General features: G+C 34.6%; 1 long non-coding RNA gene across 1 annotated transcript; it reads left to right on the top strand.

The window, feature by feature from the left end:
• Positions 1-567: 567 nt before the first annotated feature.
• On the top strand, positions 568-2,187 carry LOC141380245 (uncharacterized). Its single transcript, XR_012397924.1, has 4 exons — positions 568-624; positions 1,319-1,630; positions 1,716-1,854; positions 2,099-2,187. It is a non-coding gene; the product is annotated as an uncharacterized lncRNA (long non-coding RNA).
• The last annotated feature ends 16,878 nt before the right edge of the window (positions 2,188-19,065 follow it).

Raw genomic sequence — 19,065 nt, 5'->3', positions numbered from 1 at the left:
CAGGAACAGGCTTGGCCACCCCTGCACTAGCTGGTTCATCTTGTCTACTGACTGGTTAAACTGGTCTGCTCACTAGCTAAACTCATCCACTCACTAACCGCTAATTTCATCAACTCACTAGTTAAACTCGTTACTAAGTAAATCTTGTCTACTGTCTAGTTAAACTGGTTTACTCACAAGTTAAACTTGTCTACTACATACTACTATACTAATTTACACTAGTTAAACTCATCTACTCACCAATCACTACACTCTTAAAAGTGATGTGTTAAAAATTTACACAAAATATGTGTCAAACAGGTCGTAACACATTTTGTGTTACTACGGACACATTGTGTGTTAATATTGTGCTTAACTGTTTACACAATGACTGTGTTAAACACATTTAAACAGTATGTTGGAATACAATGCATTTTTGCCTGTAGTCAAATGGCACTTTGTTATGAGTTTATGTAGTTTATTTATCATGATGGTAATATAAAATAAGCATTTGTGAGTATGTGGCTAAAAATTCTATATTTCGGGGTTTATGCTGTTAATTTCTGCACGCGCATGCGCAGTGAGGTTCTTTTTCAACTGACGCTCTCCCAGAGCTCTATCGGATAACGCACCTCTCTGCCTCAGGTGAGTGAAATTCATTAAAATTCGTCTACGATAGTAAATATTTCTTCCACTCTGCGTGAGAATGTTTTGTGTTAGTTGTCCAAGAAGTTATTTTTGTTACTTTTATTATGTTTTCATGTTTCGTACTCCTGATACACGGGACTTGGCAACTCTGTCATGTAACATTAACTTTAGCCGCGCAAGCTAACGCATCTGGCGCGTCTTTTGTAAAGCTGCGTTGGCACTTGGCAGAATTGTTAATAATAAGTTACATATAAGGCGAAAGACTTACCCTAAATATGTAACGTTAACGTACTGCATTTTGGTGTAACAGTTGCCGTCACTTTAAAAAGCCTCTGCGTCTCTTGACACTCGAGGTAACGCTAACGTTACCGGATATAATTTATGCATTTAACGTTACGTTATTATCATAAGGTTATTTAATATATAACCTAATATGAAGCTCTGCGGCAGGAATTTAAACATAAATCCCTTGTCGTAACGTTAGTTTTGTGCTTTGTACAGACACCAAATGGCGCCGAGGTGTGAGCAAATTCATAAACAATAGCTAAAATAAGATCTTTAATGTACTCAATTTTGCGCGCCATTTTGTGGTACCCTACTAGTCGCGTACTATTTAAAAGTGTACTTTTTATTGTCATACACAGTTACATGTGTTTGTTTTCTCATTGTGCTGTATGAATTTCTCTCTTAGGAGATGGAAGTCGAGGAACAAATTACAGTCACTCTTAACACTTCTACACCGCGTTTTTGCAACTGTCTTCATAGACAGAAAGGAAATATGGAGAAAACTATTCACAGATGGCAATGTTGGAGATCTGATAGCCTTAGTCAAACTGGAACGGTCTCAACAACTATCTTTTGATTGAATATTGAAATTTGACAGATTTTCAAGTTCATTGACACTGATGTAAATGCAGGAGTAAAGGAGCTTGGCAAATTTCAAATATATTATATTGCAAGCAACACCCCAGACTCATTAGAAAGAAGTGTGCACTCATTACAGGTAAAACATTAATATATTTCTCCCTTTATATTACCATGGATAAACGTAAACATTTAAATAAATAAAATGTTTTGGCATTTCTTAGTGTCCTTTAACAGATTCAACTCAGACTGGCAACACAACTAGTTTGCTGACGCTGCTTGAAGAAAAGCCTCTTCAATCCTGAGAGAACATGAAGACTGTCAAAAAGTTGCTGTCAGTGTCCTTGTAGAGAAACATGGATTGTGAGTATGTGGTTTGTTTATTCCATGTAAGATGTATTTATTTGCAAATTAAATAAATTACATTTATTTAAATAAGTTCTATATTAAAATAAATTCTAAATTTAAAAAATATTTCAAATAAATACATTTAACAATTTATCCCAATCAATTCTGAAGTACCACTGTTTAGTCCATTTTTTATGTTTGTCAATGTTTGTGTATAAGCAATTTATGCAACTGTATTTGTTTTTTTTTACTTTTTTAGCTATCCTTCTGGTACAGAAAAGCTGGTACTAGCAAAAGAGATTCTGTCATTGTTCCCCTCAGGTGCCCTTTGGTGAAAATGAGGGACATGTAAGAATGTTTTTACATCATAAACTGAATTTATTAGGAATGTGTATATAAGTTGCTCATTTATTTGACTTTCATTAGTTCTGTTTTTACATTACTAATGTCAGGAGGATTTTTTTTTTGCTAGGCCATCACACAGTCAGACGGAAGCTTCAACAGAGCCAGTGGGTGTACAGTTTAAAACATCATCATTGTACACCGCAACCTTCTTCACCAAGTCCAGATGAAACCGTACCAAGTGAGTGGTTGTCTCTGATAAAGGAGATGCGACCATCACCAGACAATTTATCATCAATAAAGACTGCAATCAATCAAACCTTCAGTTACAGAAGAAGATGGATAACAACAAAATCCCTTCAAAATCTCTTGCTGAAATCTTCAAGGACTATCCCAGATTTCTTGACATGCCAGCTTTGGTAATAGACATGCTCAACTAAGACAGAACTTTACACAGACATTTATTTCATAATTGTAATATTAATATTTCTTTGTTTCTGATTTCTTTCTTTCTTTAAAGATGGACATTGAATTTTCCAAGCTCACAGATGGGAACGAAGACTTGTTTATCCAGAAAAGGGAAGGGACGATAATTCCAGAACTCAAAGAAATAGCATCTTGGAGAAGAAAATTGACATCAGACTCTTACTGAAGATGGCTGACAATCAGCATGATGGTATGAGTTTCAGCCAAAATATCTGTTGCATGTGCACACTTTTCTAAAAATAGTTTAAAAGATAAAACTTGATGTGAATATTAATATTCTATTAAAGATATTAATTTCTAATATATTTTGTTTAAATTCTTATTTTGCATGTGACCTGTATCTTCACTTCAAGATGAGCTGTTAAACTGTTAAAGATCCTTATTCATCTTCTTCCACCTACTGCCTCTGGGAGAAGTGTTGCTGGGAGTAAATGCTGTGTGACTTCTGCTGTGTCCTACCTGTTGGAGCAAATGCCGGTATAGTTTTTATTGGTTTAGCTTATGATAAATAAAATGTTTCTAATGCAGCAACATTTTCTTATGCTTTTTATTGTTTCATTCCTGAAGGCTGGTACCACCGTTACATCTTTGCTCACTGAATCCATGAAAGGGACCCTGAAGTCAGCTCAGCCGCAGTTGGTTTCTATTGGTTGTCTAGGACATGGATCCTTGTACGTGTACGTGTACTTGTAGCTGTGGCAAAGAATGACTCTTTTGCTCTTCCACTCGATCCTGAAAGCCTGACCTGTGCTGTAGACAGACTTTTCAAATTCTTCTGGCTGTGCAATCTTCATTATCCATGCCAACTGTCTTCTGTTTTTTCTTTTTTTGAGTATATATATATATATATATATATATATATATATATATATATATATATATATATATATGACCTGTCCTTGTCCCAGTCATCTTGCACACGATCAAAGGTCATGGAATTAATTGCTAAGGTGCAGTCTTGTACCTAATTGAAATAAGTATGTACACCTATCCAAAGTGTCTTTAAAAGGATTTTGTAATTTGGCATTTAAGGGAAATGCATGCACTCTCTGATAGTCACAACTTAACTTTAATTTGTAGTCAAAATCGTTGCCCTAGAACATATCATAATTTAAATTCCTTTTTAAAACATCTAAACAGATAATTTTAAAATTAATTCATGCCCTTCTGAAGAGTCAGGAAACACAGGGAACGAGAGTTTTAAGAGTTAAGTTTTTGATGAACATATTTTTTTCTTCAGTGTCATCAGAACAAATCGTTTTCTCTTTGCTTTGCTGCCTGGGGACTTAATAGATTACAGACCTCTAGACATTTTGTCATTTTGTGATCAGCAGTATGTATCTCCTAAATACAAAATATTGTTTTAAACATGTTAGTGATTGAAACTTTGGTAACACTTTATAATAACTACACACTATAAATCATTTATTAAGCATTAGCAAATGGTGAATTCATTAGTTTGTAAAGCGTTAACTCTACATTATAAGACATTAGCGGTTTACAAATGCTGTATTCTTGACTTATAAGTAAATGTTTAATGTGCTTAATAATTGTACCTTCACACTTTGCTTCTGATTATTTTTTCACTACTAAATTAGGACTGCATTATTTACAAACCATTTGTATTTGAAAGTATGAATTATAAAAGTACAATTGTTAGGCACATTATAAATGTGCTTATAAGTCAAAAAAACAGCCTTTGTAGCAGTATTTAGAAACCACTTACTAATGTCTTATAATGTAGATTTAATGCTTAACAAATTGTGAATTAACTACTGTACTTGCTAATGCTTAATAAATGATTTATATTGTGTCGTTACTATAAAGGGTTACCTAAATAATTGAAGTGTTTTGATTAGATTTGACAATGATTTATTTTGTTAAGACAAGCACCTTACATGTGGGTGAATGTATAAACAGTGTGCTATGGTTATTTATTTCTTTCACTAGAGAATAATTTTGAAAATATATATGTTTCATACATATTTGACATTTTATTGGCATGCGTAACAGATACGAGTTCAATTTAATGAATACTTTTATAAAGTGAGTTTTTATATTATGTACAATGAATTGCTGTAAAACATTTGAATGCATTTGGGAAAATTAAACAGTATGTGAACAGTGTTTAATGTTTCCTGTGAGATTTTGTATATTGATTTTACATTCATAATATTTTTTACATTTAAAATTACAAAAAATGAATAGTAACACACAGTTGTGTTAAACACATACAAAAATAACACATCTGTGTGTCAACTTATGCTGCACATTAATGTGTTACATTTTATGACACATTTTGTGTGTTAAACTTAACTCAACATGTGTTGTCCCTGAGCACACTCAGGACATGTGTTAAAAATAACACATGTTGTGTTGTTTTCAACACATTCCTTTTTAGAGTGTAGGTGATATCATCGACTCACAAGTTAAACTTGACTACTCCCTAGATACACTCATTTATACTAGTTAAACTCTTCTACTCACTAATCACTAGTTAATCTCATCTAATCACAAGTTAACCTTGAATACTCTGTAGTTATACTCATTTACACTTGGTAAACTCATGTACTCATCAATCACTAGGTAATCTCCTCGACTCACAAGTTAAGCTTGACTACTCCCTAGTTATACTCATTTACGCTAGTTAAACTCATTGACTCACAAGATAAACTTGAAGACTCCCTAGTTATACACATTTAGACTAGTTAAACTCATCGACTCACAAGTTAAACTTGACTACTACCTAGTTATACTCATTTGCACTAGTTAAACTCATCTATTCACTTATCCCTAGTTATTCTCATCTACTCACAAGTTAAACTTGACTACTACCTAGTTATACTCATTTACGCTAGTTAAACTCATCGACTCACAAGTTAAACTTGACTACTACCTAGTTATACTTATTTGCACTAGTTAAACTCATCTATTTACTTATCCCTAGTTATTCTCATCTACTCACAAGTTAAACTTGACTACTACCTAGTTATACTCATTTACGCTAGTTAAACTCATCGACTCACAAGTTAAACTTGACTACTACCTAGTTATACTCATTTGCACTAGTTAAACTCATCGACACTTTACAATAAGGTTCATTAGTTAATGCACTTACTAACATGAACTAATCATGAACAACACATGTACAGCATTTATTAATCATAATTTAACATTTACTAATGCATTATTAACATCCAAGTCCATGCTTGTTAACATTAGTTAATGCAGCATGAGTTAACATGAACTAACAATGAACTACTGTATTTTCATTAACTAACGTTTACTAACATGAACAAATACAGTAGTAAATGTATTGTTAATTGTTTGTTCATGTTAGTAAATGCGTTAGTTAAGATTAACTAATGAACCTTATTGTAAAGTGTGACCAGATAAACCTGAGTACTCCCTAGTTATACTCATTTACACTAGTTAAACTCATCGACTCACAAGATAAACTTGACTACTCCCTAGTTATACTCATTTACACTAGTTAAACTCATCGACTCACAAGATAAACTTGACTACTCCCTAGTTATACTCATTTGCACTAGTTAAACTCATCTATTTACTTATCCCTAGTTATTCTCATCTACTCACAAGTTAAACTTGACTACTCCCTAGTTATACTAATTTGCACTAGTTAAATATTTGGGACAAAAACTGTGTGTTTAATCTGCTAGTTAAACCTTCACTCTCTGCTCTACTCTTACCACCAGGCTGGCCAAAACTTATTTCAGCTTCATTGTCCAACCCCTGTATGTATACATTTTTTTTTCATGTCTCCAACCTTCGATATTATGGGAAAAATGTAAGTTGGTAATTGAATATGGTTTCGGTTTGAACTTTCGGATATGAGACGATCTAATTAAGAATGTACAAACGAGACTAAACAGACTTTTTATGAATCAGCCACCAAGATTGCCAAAATGGTGTGTGTTTTATAAAACCCTCGTCATCCAGTATAACAAGAAACTGGAAAACTCATGGAAATTATGTTCAAAGGTGTGGAAACTCTAGAAATGTGATGTGTCACAGGCTTTAAGTAAACATGAAGTTCTTTACACACATGAACACGACAGAAGTATTTGACGTGTGGTTCGGTGAGTAAATCAAGAGCGGCTCTGAGCTGTGTTTCCCGAAAGCATCACGAGCTGAAGTGTGCTGTAGAAGCAAATTCATGAATCATATACGTTTCCCATAAGCATCATATCTCAAATGGAGCACTTATAGGGTGTACACTGAGTTTTGAAGCTTTACTTTTTTAAACTATAACATTTTTCTAATATATTACTGTTTTTTTTTGATAAATAAATATAAATTTATACAATTTAAAAATTAAAATACTGTAATTTTTACTTGTTTGAGAGTTTTATTGAGAGTTTTGTACTTTATATTGTGTCGCTTATACTGTACCTGTGAACTTACATGGTAACTAGATGTATTAGTAGTATGTAACTACAGTGTATGTACACAGTATTTACTTGTGTAATACTGGTGTAACTACACACATGTTACAACCCACAATAGTATGTGTAAGTTCAAATGTGTAACAGGACATTGGTAACACCACTAAGAAAGTACACATCTGTAACAACAATTATGTAAGTGCATTGCGTAAAAACAATATGTACTTGCAGGTGTTTTCCCACTTCCACACCTGTTTGCATACCATGTACTTTGTGAACATTGTATAGCAGAACTAATGTTTTATTAGAAGCTTTCAACTTGTGATGCCAGCATACTTACATGTTAACTCCACAGGAACTGTCCACTCAATATAAAATATAAAATAGTCACAAATTACTGTGTTACTTGTAAAAATATCTTCTATGCAACACTTTATTAACAGTGTACTTACATGGTAACTCCTCAGAAACTGTCCACCCAATATAAAATGCAAAATTGTCACAAATTACTGTGTAATCAGTGCAATCTCACGGCAATTCGTAACTTTTTGATTAAGTGGCTAATTCGTATGAATTCGCATGATCTAATTTGTACAATTTAGTACGATTTGCCAATGACGGTTGGGGTTAGGTGCCACGCCTCCTTTTTAAAATCGTACATTTTTTAATGACTGAAGTTGTACGAATTTCTACGAACTAGCCACTAAACTGACAAAACGTAAAATACTTATGGCGTGTACAGAAGCCGATCTCTGATAAGTTTATTATACGTAGCATGTCTGTCAGTCAGCGCTTATACGCATTCACTGGTTCAGAGGTAGCATATGAAAGGCGACTATCGATGCACAGCTTGAATGTAAAGAAAGTGAATGCAGGCATTTTAGTATTAATTTCAGCGAGCTTTCAAGATTAAAAATATATCCGAAATATGGGAAAATACTTGATGACAGGATGATAGTGAGATAGAATGGTAAAATACGGGAGAATTTCGGCAAAAACAGGAGGGTTTACATGAACGAAGTGAACAGGAAGAGTTTGTGGAGAAACAGTTTTGCGAGATAACGCAAAACGTCTTTGCAAGGGAACGCAAAAAAATAAAAAAATATGTTCTAATATAACTATTTTTTTTTCTCCCACCAATTTTTGTCACTGTAGAGCTAGAATAAAAGAAGTTTTAATTTTTTTGAACACCATTTTAAGGTCAAAATTAATAATAATAATAATAATAATAATAAATTTTATTTGTATAGCACTTTTCCAACATACAAGCAACTCAAAGTGCCTCACAAACAACAACAAAAAAGCATTAAAAAAGACCAAATAAACTTGTCACATATACTCAGATAAAAGCATTCATGTACACAAAATATAAGCATATATGCACATGATCACGCACACAATAGTCCTTATATATGCAAGCACACACTAAACATAAACCATACATACACACAAAAACCTACAACAATATGGATAAATTGCATACACCTTGAAAGCTTGTGTATTCATACCCAATTTTAAAAAGATGTGTCTTAACATGTTTTTTAAAAACATGAATACTAGGGGATTCTTTCACTTCAAGAGAGAGACAGTTCCACATTTTTGGAGCATAATGGCTAAAAGAAGTGCCGCCAGATCGCATCAGGTTTACAGAGTAAAATTCTAAAAGCCCAGCGCTAGAAGTGCGTAGCAAACGGTTTGGGTTATATTTTCATAAGCAGTCGGAAATGTAGGAAGGTGTCATGTTGTGAAGTGCTTTATAAACCAATAAAAGAATCTTAAAATCTATTCTTTGGTGCACGGGTAACCAGTGTAATTCTATAAATACGGGTGTTATCAGGCCCGGATTGGCTAATCGGGAGGACCGGGAGCATTCCCTGTGGGCCGGTCCGTTTTTTGGCCGCGAGGGCCGGTGTCCCTAGTTCCAGAATTGGTTGCTCTCAGCAGTCATCACACTTTTTAAAAATAATTTATTTATTTATAATTTATTAATTGACCACAGCCTTCTTATTCATTATTTTACCGCAGCTCTGCTCTTTTTATCTATTTTCTCGTAGCCTAGTGAGCAGGATGCAGGTTAATGATGATATAACTAGATAAGTCACCATTTTACGTATAGCTGTTGCGGTAAAGTGGTTAGTACGTTAGATTATGATGCGGCCAACCTGGGTTCGGTCCTTGTCTGAGTAATAATTTTTTTTTTTCATTTTTATTGTTAAGACATAATACTGTAAGGGTTGTTGAACATTTGAAGTTCTAAAAGTGCTGTTTTCTCAAAAAAAGACGTGATAGTGTAATTAGAAACAGAATTGGAAGTAACCTTATTGTAATATAGTCAGTGGTGAATTGAGGTGGGCCGGTCTGAGGCTTGAAACTCCAGGGCTAAAAAAAGAGTCCCACTCCGGCCCTGGGTGTTATGTGCTCTCCGTTCTTCAATTTCATTAAAACTCTGGCTGCTGCATTTTGTATCGGTTGCAACTTCATTATAGAACCCTTAGGTAAAAAAAGTATAAATAGCATTACAATAATCAAGGCGAGAGATTAGCCACTTTAAGCATTTTTTTTCAATAGGCTACAGAACAAACCATCGTTATACAACTTGCCTAATTACCCTAACCTGCCTAGTTAACCTAATTAACCTAGTTAAGCCTTTAAATGTCACTTTAAGCTGTATAGAAGTTTCTTGAAAAATATCAAGTAAAATATTATACTGTCATCATAGTAAAGATAAAATAAATCAGTAATTAGAAATGAGTTATTAAAACTATTATGTTTAGAAATGTGCTGAAAAAAAATCTTCTTTCTGTTAAACAAAATTGGGGAAAAAATAAACTAATAATTCTGACTTCAAATGTGTATATATAATCACCTTTAATTCACAGACTGTGCAAACGGTCCTGAATGATCACAATCATGATAGTCTGAAGTTGTAGACATGTATTTTCAATCAGATATATGTACTATAAATGTAGCATGTAGTATCCGGAGACTAAAAAAGAGAGCGAAACTACTTTCAGAATGATTTGAAACATTTAGCCAACCCCACACATAAAGTTAAAGTCTTGAACGTAACCGTATCTGGAGAGAAGTGAAAGGAGCTCTAATGCAATATAGACGTGAACATAATCACCGCTTTATGCTTGCCATAAGGCCACAATAAATACTTTCATGGATGGCTCTCATCATATAATTTTTTGTTATGTCTAAAATTTCTGCAGCGATTCCTGGGGTGTTTTTTTTAGCGTCAGGGGTTTTCCACATTCTTTCATTGGGCCTGTTTTGTGCTTGTGTCGGTGAGATCTGCGCAGAGCAATGTAAACACCAGTCACTTCACACTTCTCTGAGGAATAAGAAACAGCTGCTGCTGCGATCGGCAGGGGGTTCGAGTCGCCACCGCTCGTTTCTGTTGCCTTTTTAACTTTACAACGTGCAAAAACCATGAGAAAGGGCAGGAAAATGGACTCTGAGTTGCTAAAAGGAGGCAATGTTTGAGGAGCAAAGGAGAGAGAGACACAATTTGACATTTAAAGCTATCTAAACATACAGCTAAAAGCACTTTTGATAGCTGAAATAAGATACTTTTAACTGAATTGAAACATTTTAGTCGGCAGCTAGTTAGCATTATCTCACGCTTTCATTATTTAGCATTTTCAGCATTTTCAGCATTTTGCTAGCATGTTTAACATGTAGCTAGCATGTTTCTAACATGACTAAAATGTTTTTTTGCAAATTGCTAGCACATCTATTGTATGGTTTAAGACTGCTGCTATGTTTTAGCATGTTGCTAGCATGATTCTGCATGGGGGGTAGTTGTTTCTAGCATTTTTATTTTGGCATTATGGTCATATATTAGTATGTTGCAAACATGTTTAACGCATGATTAGCATGAATAAGAATGTTTTGACCTAGCATGTTTATAGCATGATTTAACACAGGATGTAATGTTTCTAGCATGTTTAACACATTTTATGTATGATTTAACACACTTTTGTCATAAATTGTTATAATTTAAGACACGTTTTAGCATGTTGCTAACTTGATGCTAACATAGCATTTTTCTTATAGCACTGGTATCATGAATTAGCATGTTGGAAAAAAATGTTTAATACTAGTATGAATAAGCATGACTAAAATGTTTTTTTTTTGCAAATTGATAGCACGTCTCTTGTATGGTTTAAGACTGCTACTGTGCTTTAGCATGTTGCTAACATGATTTTGCATGATTTAGCATTTTTGTTTTGGCAATATGGTCATATATTATTACGTTGCAAACATGTTTAACTCATGATAAGCATGAATAAGAATGTTTTGACCTAGCATGTTTATAGCATGATTTAAAACAAGGTGTGATGTTTCTAGCATGGTTTCCAGCCTGGTCTTAGCTGGACAGGCTGAAAAAATGACCTGCTTAATCCAGCAAAAACCAGCTGGATTTTTTAGCTGGACATTGCTGTTTTGGCTGGGCTCCCAGCCTGGCTAGGCTAGCCAAGCTGGTTATAGCTGGTCTTCTCCCAGCCTGACCAGCTAAAACCAGGCTGGAAATGGCTGGAAACCCCTCTAAAACCAGGCTGGTCAACCAGCTAAAACCAGCCAACCAGCCTAGGCTGGTTCAAGCTGGAATTTTCAGTAGGGTAGCACTCTGGAACAAGATGTTTAAGGCACATTAGTATGTTGCAAATATGTTTAACTCATTATTAGCATGAAAAATAATGTTTTGACTTGATTTTAGCTTTCAATACAAGACTTTTTTCAGCTTGATTTACCAAACTCTTGACATGTTTTAAGAGTTTTAGCATGATTTAGCACACTGTTAAAAATTCTTGCACAAGTGCTAGCATGTTTAACATGTTTAGCATAGGCTTGGAGTGAACTAGTCTAATTCTACGCTGTTCACCACATGAATAACCATTAAATTTAACATTAAATTACCATTCCCTACTGAAAAAAACAGCTTAAACCAGCCTAGGCTGGTTGGCTGGTTTTAGCTGGTCGACCAGGCTGGTTTTAAAGGGGTTTTGGCCACTTCCAGGCTGGTTTCCAGCCATTTCCAGCCTGGTCTTAGCTGGTCAGGCTGGGAGATGACCAGCTAAAACCAGCTTGACCAGCCTAGCGAGGCTGGGAGCCCAGCCAAAACCAGCTATGTTCAGCTTAAACCAGGCTTGTCAAGCTGGTTTTAGCTGGATTTAGCTGGTCATTTTCCAGCCTGACCAGCTAAGACCAGGCTGGGAATGGCTGGAAACCAGCCTGGAAATGGCCAAAACCCCTCTAAAACCAGCCTGGTCGACCAGCTAAAACCAGCCAACCAGCCTAGGCTGGTTTAAGCTGGATTTTTCAGCAGGGTTGCTAGTATGTTTTTAATAAGTTTAAAACATGGATAGCAACTCTTGGTGACATGTTTTAACTACAGTTGTATTGTAACTTAACAAACTCCTGACGTATTTTAGCATGTTGTCAAAATCAGTCTATCATGATTTAACATAATTTTACCATAATTTAAGACAACTAGCATGTAACATCTTGCAAGTGTCATTGCTAACTTGTTTTTAGCATTTTTCTAATGGTGTTTATGACTATTTTTAAACATGTTTTAACGCTATAGTGTAGGAAATAAATTGCACAAATGCACAAAGGTATTAGCATGTTAGCATTTTGCTTGTGCAATTATTTTTCATTTAGAGTGTTGCTAGCATTTTCTGTTGTTTACCATGTTGTGCATTACTAGCATACACACAAAAACTGTGGATGTTGTGGGCTGATTGCTGGTTTGTTTACTGGCTCAATACCTCAAGGCTAATTAAACACATTGTAAGAAACTAGTCCTCCAACAATTCTAAAGTCCTCATCGTTTTTCTTTTATAACATCTAAGAAACAGCTTTCAATTAATTAAATGGATTCATGCAGTGAATTCGCTAATAAAAACCTCTACCTTGACTGTCCACATCTGTGAAAGTTTACACGAATGTGTGATTTCATATTTGATTAATTAATTCGTAATTAAGTTGAGACTTCATTTTGAACATTTGCAATCTTGAGACCAAACTCACAAGGACTGAACGGAAAGCAGAACACAATAAACAGCTTTCAGAAAGCCAGGATACACAACTGCTGGAGATTAAATAAGGGAAATGATCAACTCCAATCAAATAACTTACAGATTTTGTGTCACAGACAGGCTGGAAAACAAAACACACGCAAATAGTTACACACAACAGTAACGATTTTCATTTATTTTCACACGGGTATAATTTTTGTGTCAAATCTGACTTGATGAAAACTTCAGATTATGCAAGTCTTTTGTTTATGTGTTTGTAATGTTCACGTTTGTACACTAGTTTAAGTCACATATAAATACATTAAAGTTATGACAAAAAAAGCTTCAAAGACATGGATGGATGAATGGATGGATGGATGGATATAGATAGATGGCAGCATCTTTAATATTGTTAGGTGTGTGATGACATTTTAGTTAACATGTTTTGTTGCATGATTAGCACCCGGTTAGCATGTCTCAGTTTGTTTCTAATCCAATTTACCTTTTTTCCCGATATAAACACAGTTAGCATGTTTGTACTTTTTATAGCATACTGCTAACACAAGCGGCTAACATAATTAAGCACCCCAAAGACAAACATGTTAAACACAAACTGACATGTTTGAAAAGTTTGTAGCCTGGTAGCATGATTTAATTCAACACAGGTGAACACTATTTAGTGTATTGCAAGCATGTTGCTGGCTTGATTAGCATTATTACGTTAAATGAAAAAGATGTTAGAGGATATTTTGAAATATACTGAAAACAGTGTCACTCTTGAGTATTTTTAAATTACTATTATGTATCTTTACTCTGCAAGTCTATGGCAACATCTTTCAAATTGTTTTTGAAAATCATTTTAACATCTTTAACATTGTTGGGTGTATGTGATGACATTTTAACTAACGTTTTTTTCTTTAGCAACGTAAATTAGCATTTTGTTAGCCTGTTATAGCAAGTTGTTTTTATTTCAACAAGTTGTCGACATGTTTTATGAACTTTTTTCCATGTTCAAACATGTTTTCTCACATTGTTAGCATGTTGTGTTAACTTTACTAAAATTTGGTAATAGATAAAACATTATAGCATGATTAGCACACTATTAGCATGTCTCAGTTTGTTTCTAACCCAATTTACCATTTTATTTTTGATATAAACACAGTTAGCTTGTTTTTACTGTTATTAGCAGCTAATGTTTTAACACAATTTAGCATCGCACAGGCTAGCATGTTTGTTTCTTGACATTTTATCTCATATTTTTATGAGCTTTTATGCGATAATCTCATAGATTATCTCATATATATAAATTCACAACTGTGAGAAAGTAAGCATTACATTTTAACTAGTCACTATTTTCCATTTATTTCTCATAATCTCCTTTTATTTTCTCAAAGCAGCTATTACTGGCCATAGTAAAACATTATATTACACTAACCCTAACCCCAACCTAACAGTCTACCTATCCGCTTGTTAAGTGTGACGTCACGCGAAGCGGCTTCTGGGTCCAAGCGCTCTATTCAACTGAATGGGGAGACTCATCAAATGGTAATAATAAACATTTACAAAGCGATTTAAGGCTTTCGAAAATCACGATCGCAGTATATATGTCCTAATATCCGATGGCCAGAAAGTGATTAATTTTTTATAAATTGTTAAAATTTTGGTATTTGTGATGCAGCAAGCCCAGAGATTTTTGTGTACACTATGATTTTATATAAAATTAAATTTAATGTATGATAGGAATAAAGCGTGATCATAAACGATAGATTTCTCCACTCAAATGAGTGGCGGCTTAGACCCGGAAACAGTATTACATACGTCACAAACACGTCACCACTTACCAAGCGTATTAACTAATGAGAATTAGTTGGCATGCAGATGCAATGTAACTTAAATTCAACAAACGGACCAGCAAAATAAAATGTGTCCATTACATTTTAACAAGTCACTATTCTCCTTTTATTTCCCATAATCAGCTGCTAGTGCTAGCCATAGAGACACGTCATATATACAGTACTGATGCTGGTAAAGAACTTCCACATTAGCATTTTTAATTAAAGACTGTGATTAATTGTCATGGGAGTTTTTCACGCCCGTGTGGCTCCCCGTTTGATGGCTAAGATGATTTGACTTGTGTTGTAGGAGATTACACAGTGTGGCACATTCAAAAAAAAAAAACCTTCCAGACATTTTCCTGTTTTAACATCAGAGATGTGGGTGAAGGGTGACGAATTGGAGGGATCTGGTGCTCGATTGTATATACAAATTCAACCGAAGGCCTCGCACACAGAGCTGTGAAACATAACCCCGTGCCAGCGCCAAATGTAAGCACTCTGTCTTTTTGGTTTGTTTCAGTAATGGTACGTAGGATTGGAGATTTTTTTGGGGCCATTGTCAAGTCAAGTCAAGTCAAGTTGAGATATATAGTCATTATTGTCTATTTTGTATAATCTAATGGTTAGAGTTTTGATTATATACCAAATATGTTACTTGTTTTCATAGATCACAAGATGTTACTTGGCATAACGTTACAATGTTTTTTCGACAAAAAGAGTCTTAAGGCTCGCACACACCAGAACGATTTTCATTTGCATTTATCGTCAGAGTTTTTCAAGACGTTTTTCCGTATTCAAACCCAAACGATTTTCACTGGCGTCAAGCAGAAGAGTATGCAAAATCACTCTTTGACAAAAGATGGCGCTACACAACGTTAAGTTTCTGACACCTGCTTATAACACAGAAGAAGAGGAGGAAAGGAAGTTCACAAGCTTGTTGTTAAAGTTACTGGTGACTTGAACAAGCATGGATGGTTCAAGCAATGAACAATGATTATTGTTCACCAGAGCAATAAGCAGCTCCTCGTTCATATCGCCTCTGGGCATCTTCTTCAATGTGTGCTCGCATTGACAGTTTTGCGCTTGAGCGCCTCCAAGTGCTGTTTACTGTAACTTCAGCAGCTTCGTGCACGTTAACAAAAGTGCCGATCTGAATGGTGGAGAAGGTTTTGATGCGGCGCGTCAAAACAAAAAAAAACAAGCATGAGGTGATTTTTTAAATGACGCTTTTGCTCCCGGCATTTTGCGCATTGGTGTGCACGATCATATTGATGCCCTTTATTTAGTCACAAGGCGTTAAACATCTCGGTGTGCTCCGGTTTCCCCCACAGTCCAAACACATGCACTATGGGGAATTGATCAACTAAACTGGTCGTAGTGTATGAGTGTTCGTGTATGTGAGAATGAGTGTGTATGGGTATTTCCCAGTACTGGGTTGCAGCTGAAATGGTATCCGCTTTTTAAAACATATGATGGAATAGTTGTCGGTTCATCCTGCTGTGGCGATCCACGATGAATAGGAGGACTAAGCCGAAAAGAAAATGAATGAATGAATAATTGAATGACTAAGCCATGAGTGCGGTTGCAGACCTCTGCTTTAAGCTAGTTTTAACAGTAGGTTGCGCTCTTGGCTAGTTTTCAACTGTAAACTCCAAATACTCGAGTGTGTTTGGCTCCGTCATGTGCTGTAAGTGCTCAAATGTGCACTTCTGCTTTTATGCCAAGATATTAATGCAAACACAGCTGACTCGTAACTTTCCTTTCAGTGGTGTGTGTAAGGAATCTGATGCAAGCAGAGTAAAGGCCTGTGCACACCGAAACGTTTTTTGCTCGCGTTTTCCGTCGTTGTGTAACGCCTCGTGACTAAATAAAGGGCACCAATGTGATCGTGCACACCAACGCGCAAAGCGGCAGGTGTAAAAGTTTACGCCAGAAGCTTAAAGTTCTGAAAAAGTTATATTGCCAAACAATCATGATTTTCACATACTGTGGTCCCATGTTAATCACGTGAGTTACATTCTAAAAGTAACCCGCAATAGGTGAAACTTGCAAAGTAGTCTGATTTATTTTTTTACTATAAATGTTTTATAATATATATATATATATATATATATATATATATATATATATATATATATATATATATATATATATATATATATATATATATATATATATATATAAATAAATAATAATAATAAATAAATATATATATAATTATAAAGGCTTTAAACCCAACACTATACTTTTCTCAGACAGGCATTAACATTTTTACACAGTTCTCTCTTCTGTAAACTTTTCAAGTTCAAACTTTTGTAGAAAAATAAGTCCAGTTTTACAGAAAGAAAACAAAGATCAAGACCTGTTTTCTTTTACCTTCCATTAGCATGTCCAGAAGTGCAAGTTCTTGTGCGATGGTTATTATCCTTCTCTGCCTTTTGGGTGCTTCCCCATGTGCCTTAGATGGTGCAGAACGTTTCATCAACATTGTGGAGTTTGTCTGAACGGATTCTGTACTGTACAGGAGACAAAGCATGAAGAAGATTGATTGATAATGGTCTACATACGATCAGGATGCAGAACACAGGTTTAGTTAGCAAACTGTACTAAAAAACTTTGCGAAACTGCAAGGCTGCTAAAGGTGAACCATGTTATAGTGGGGCACCTCTCTCTCTTTCTAAATCTATGTATATATATATATATATATATATATATATATATATATATATATATATATATATATATATATATATATATATATATATAGTTGAAGTCAGAATTATTAGCCCCCCTGACTTATTAGCGCCCCTGTTTATTTTTTCCCCCAATTTCTGTTTAATAAAGGGAAGATTGTTTCAGCACATTTCTAAGCATAATAGTTTTATATCTAATAACTGATTTATTTCATCTTTGTCATGATAACAGTAAATAATATTTTACTTGATATATTTCAAGACACTTCTGTACAGTTTAAAGTGACATTTAAAGGCTTAACTAGGTTATTAAGGTTAACTAGGCAGGTTAGGGTAATTAGGCAAGTTATTGTATAACGATGGTTTGTTCTGTAGACTATCGAAAATAAAATTAGATCTTTTTGTCCCAAAATTGGTTTTTAAAATATTAAAAACTGCTTTTATTCTAGCTGAAATAAAACAAATGAGACTTTCTCCAGAAGAAAAAATATTATCAGACATACTGTGAAAATTTCCTTGCTCTGTTAAACATTATTTGGGAAATATAAAAAAAAAAAAAAAAAAAAACATAACAAAAGGGGGCTAATAATTATATATATATATATATATATATATATATATATTTTTTTTTTTTTCTAACAAAAAATGTTAGTAAATCTGTTACCATACTTTGTCTCTAAATTGGTGGAATTATTTTCCAAAATAATAAAAATGTCACTTTTCCTCTGATAAGATATGAAGCATTGAAAGATGTTTGATAAATTATTTAATGTAAAAGATCTTACAGTTTTTTTTTATGTACATTGTCAAATACCTTTTCGAAAGGAAAACAGAATTTATTGTATTGATCACACATTATACAATTAAAATAAATTTGAGCAATTAAAGGTTTAAAAAAGCGAGTCATGCAATTTGATTTGTGGTCTATTCACAGGCTAAAAGAAGGCATTGTGTGTTTTTCCTTCAAACCTGAGAGATACCTTGACAATGAGCGTTTTGAGAGCCCCATCGAGGGCCGCTTTAGGCTACAGCATTGCCTAAAGGCTTGGCATCAACAATTAATCTTCCCTGGAAAAGGTGTTAAGAAAGCCACAGCTGCTGCATTGGCCCTCATACACTATTTACCTTGGCAAACGGTTCTCTTTTTATGCGCCTTGCTAATTAATTTTAGATCGAACACATCGGTTATGCATAATTTATGTTCTAAGCCCATGGCTACCGGTGTTGTACAAATACACAAATTCCACACTAAATTACAAACCACTTTCAGAAAGAGAGAGAGAGAGAGAGAAAGTGAGCACCTTTGGCTGGCTTTGAAAGCGTGAGCGGTTTCTCGTGTTTTTCAGTCTCGTCAGCGTAAAGTAAACAAACACAGTCATGCCTTGCTTGGAAATGGATCATTATGTTTCACGTGAAGGTTTTTTTTTTTCTC

The sequence above is a fragment of the Danio rerio genome, chromosome 22 (genome assembly GCF_049306965.1).
Source record: "Danio rerio strain Tuebingen ecotype United States chromosome 22, GRCz12tu, whole genome shotgun sequence".
Taxonomy (NCBI): Eukaryota; Metazoa; Chordata; class Actinopteri; order Cypriniformes; family Danionidae; genus Danio; species Danio rerio.
The sequence above is the reverse complement of the archived record's forward strand: the minus strand, read 5'-3'. Positions and strand labels throughout refer to the sequence as shown.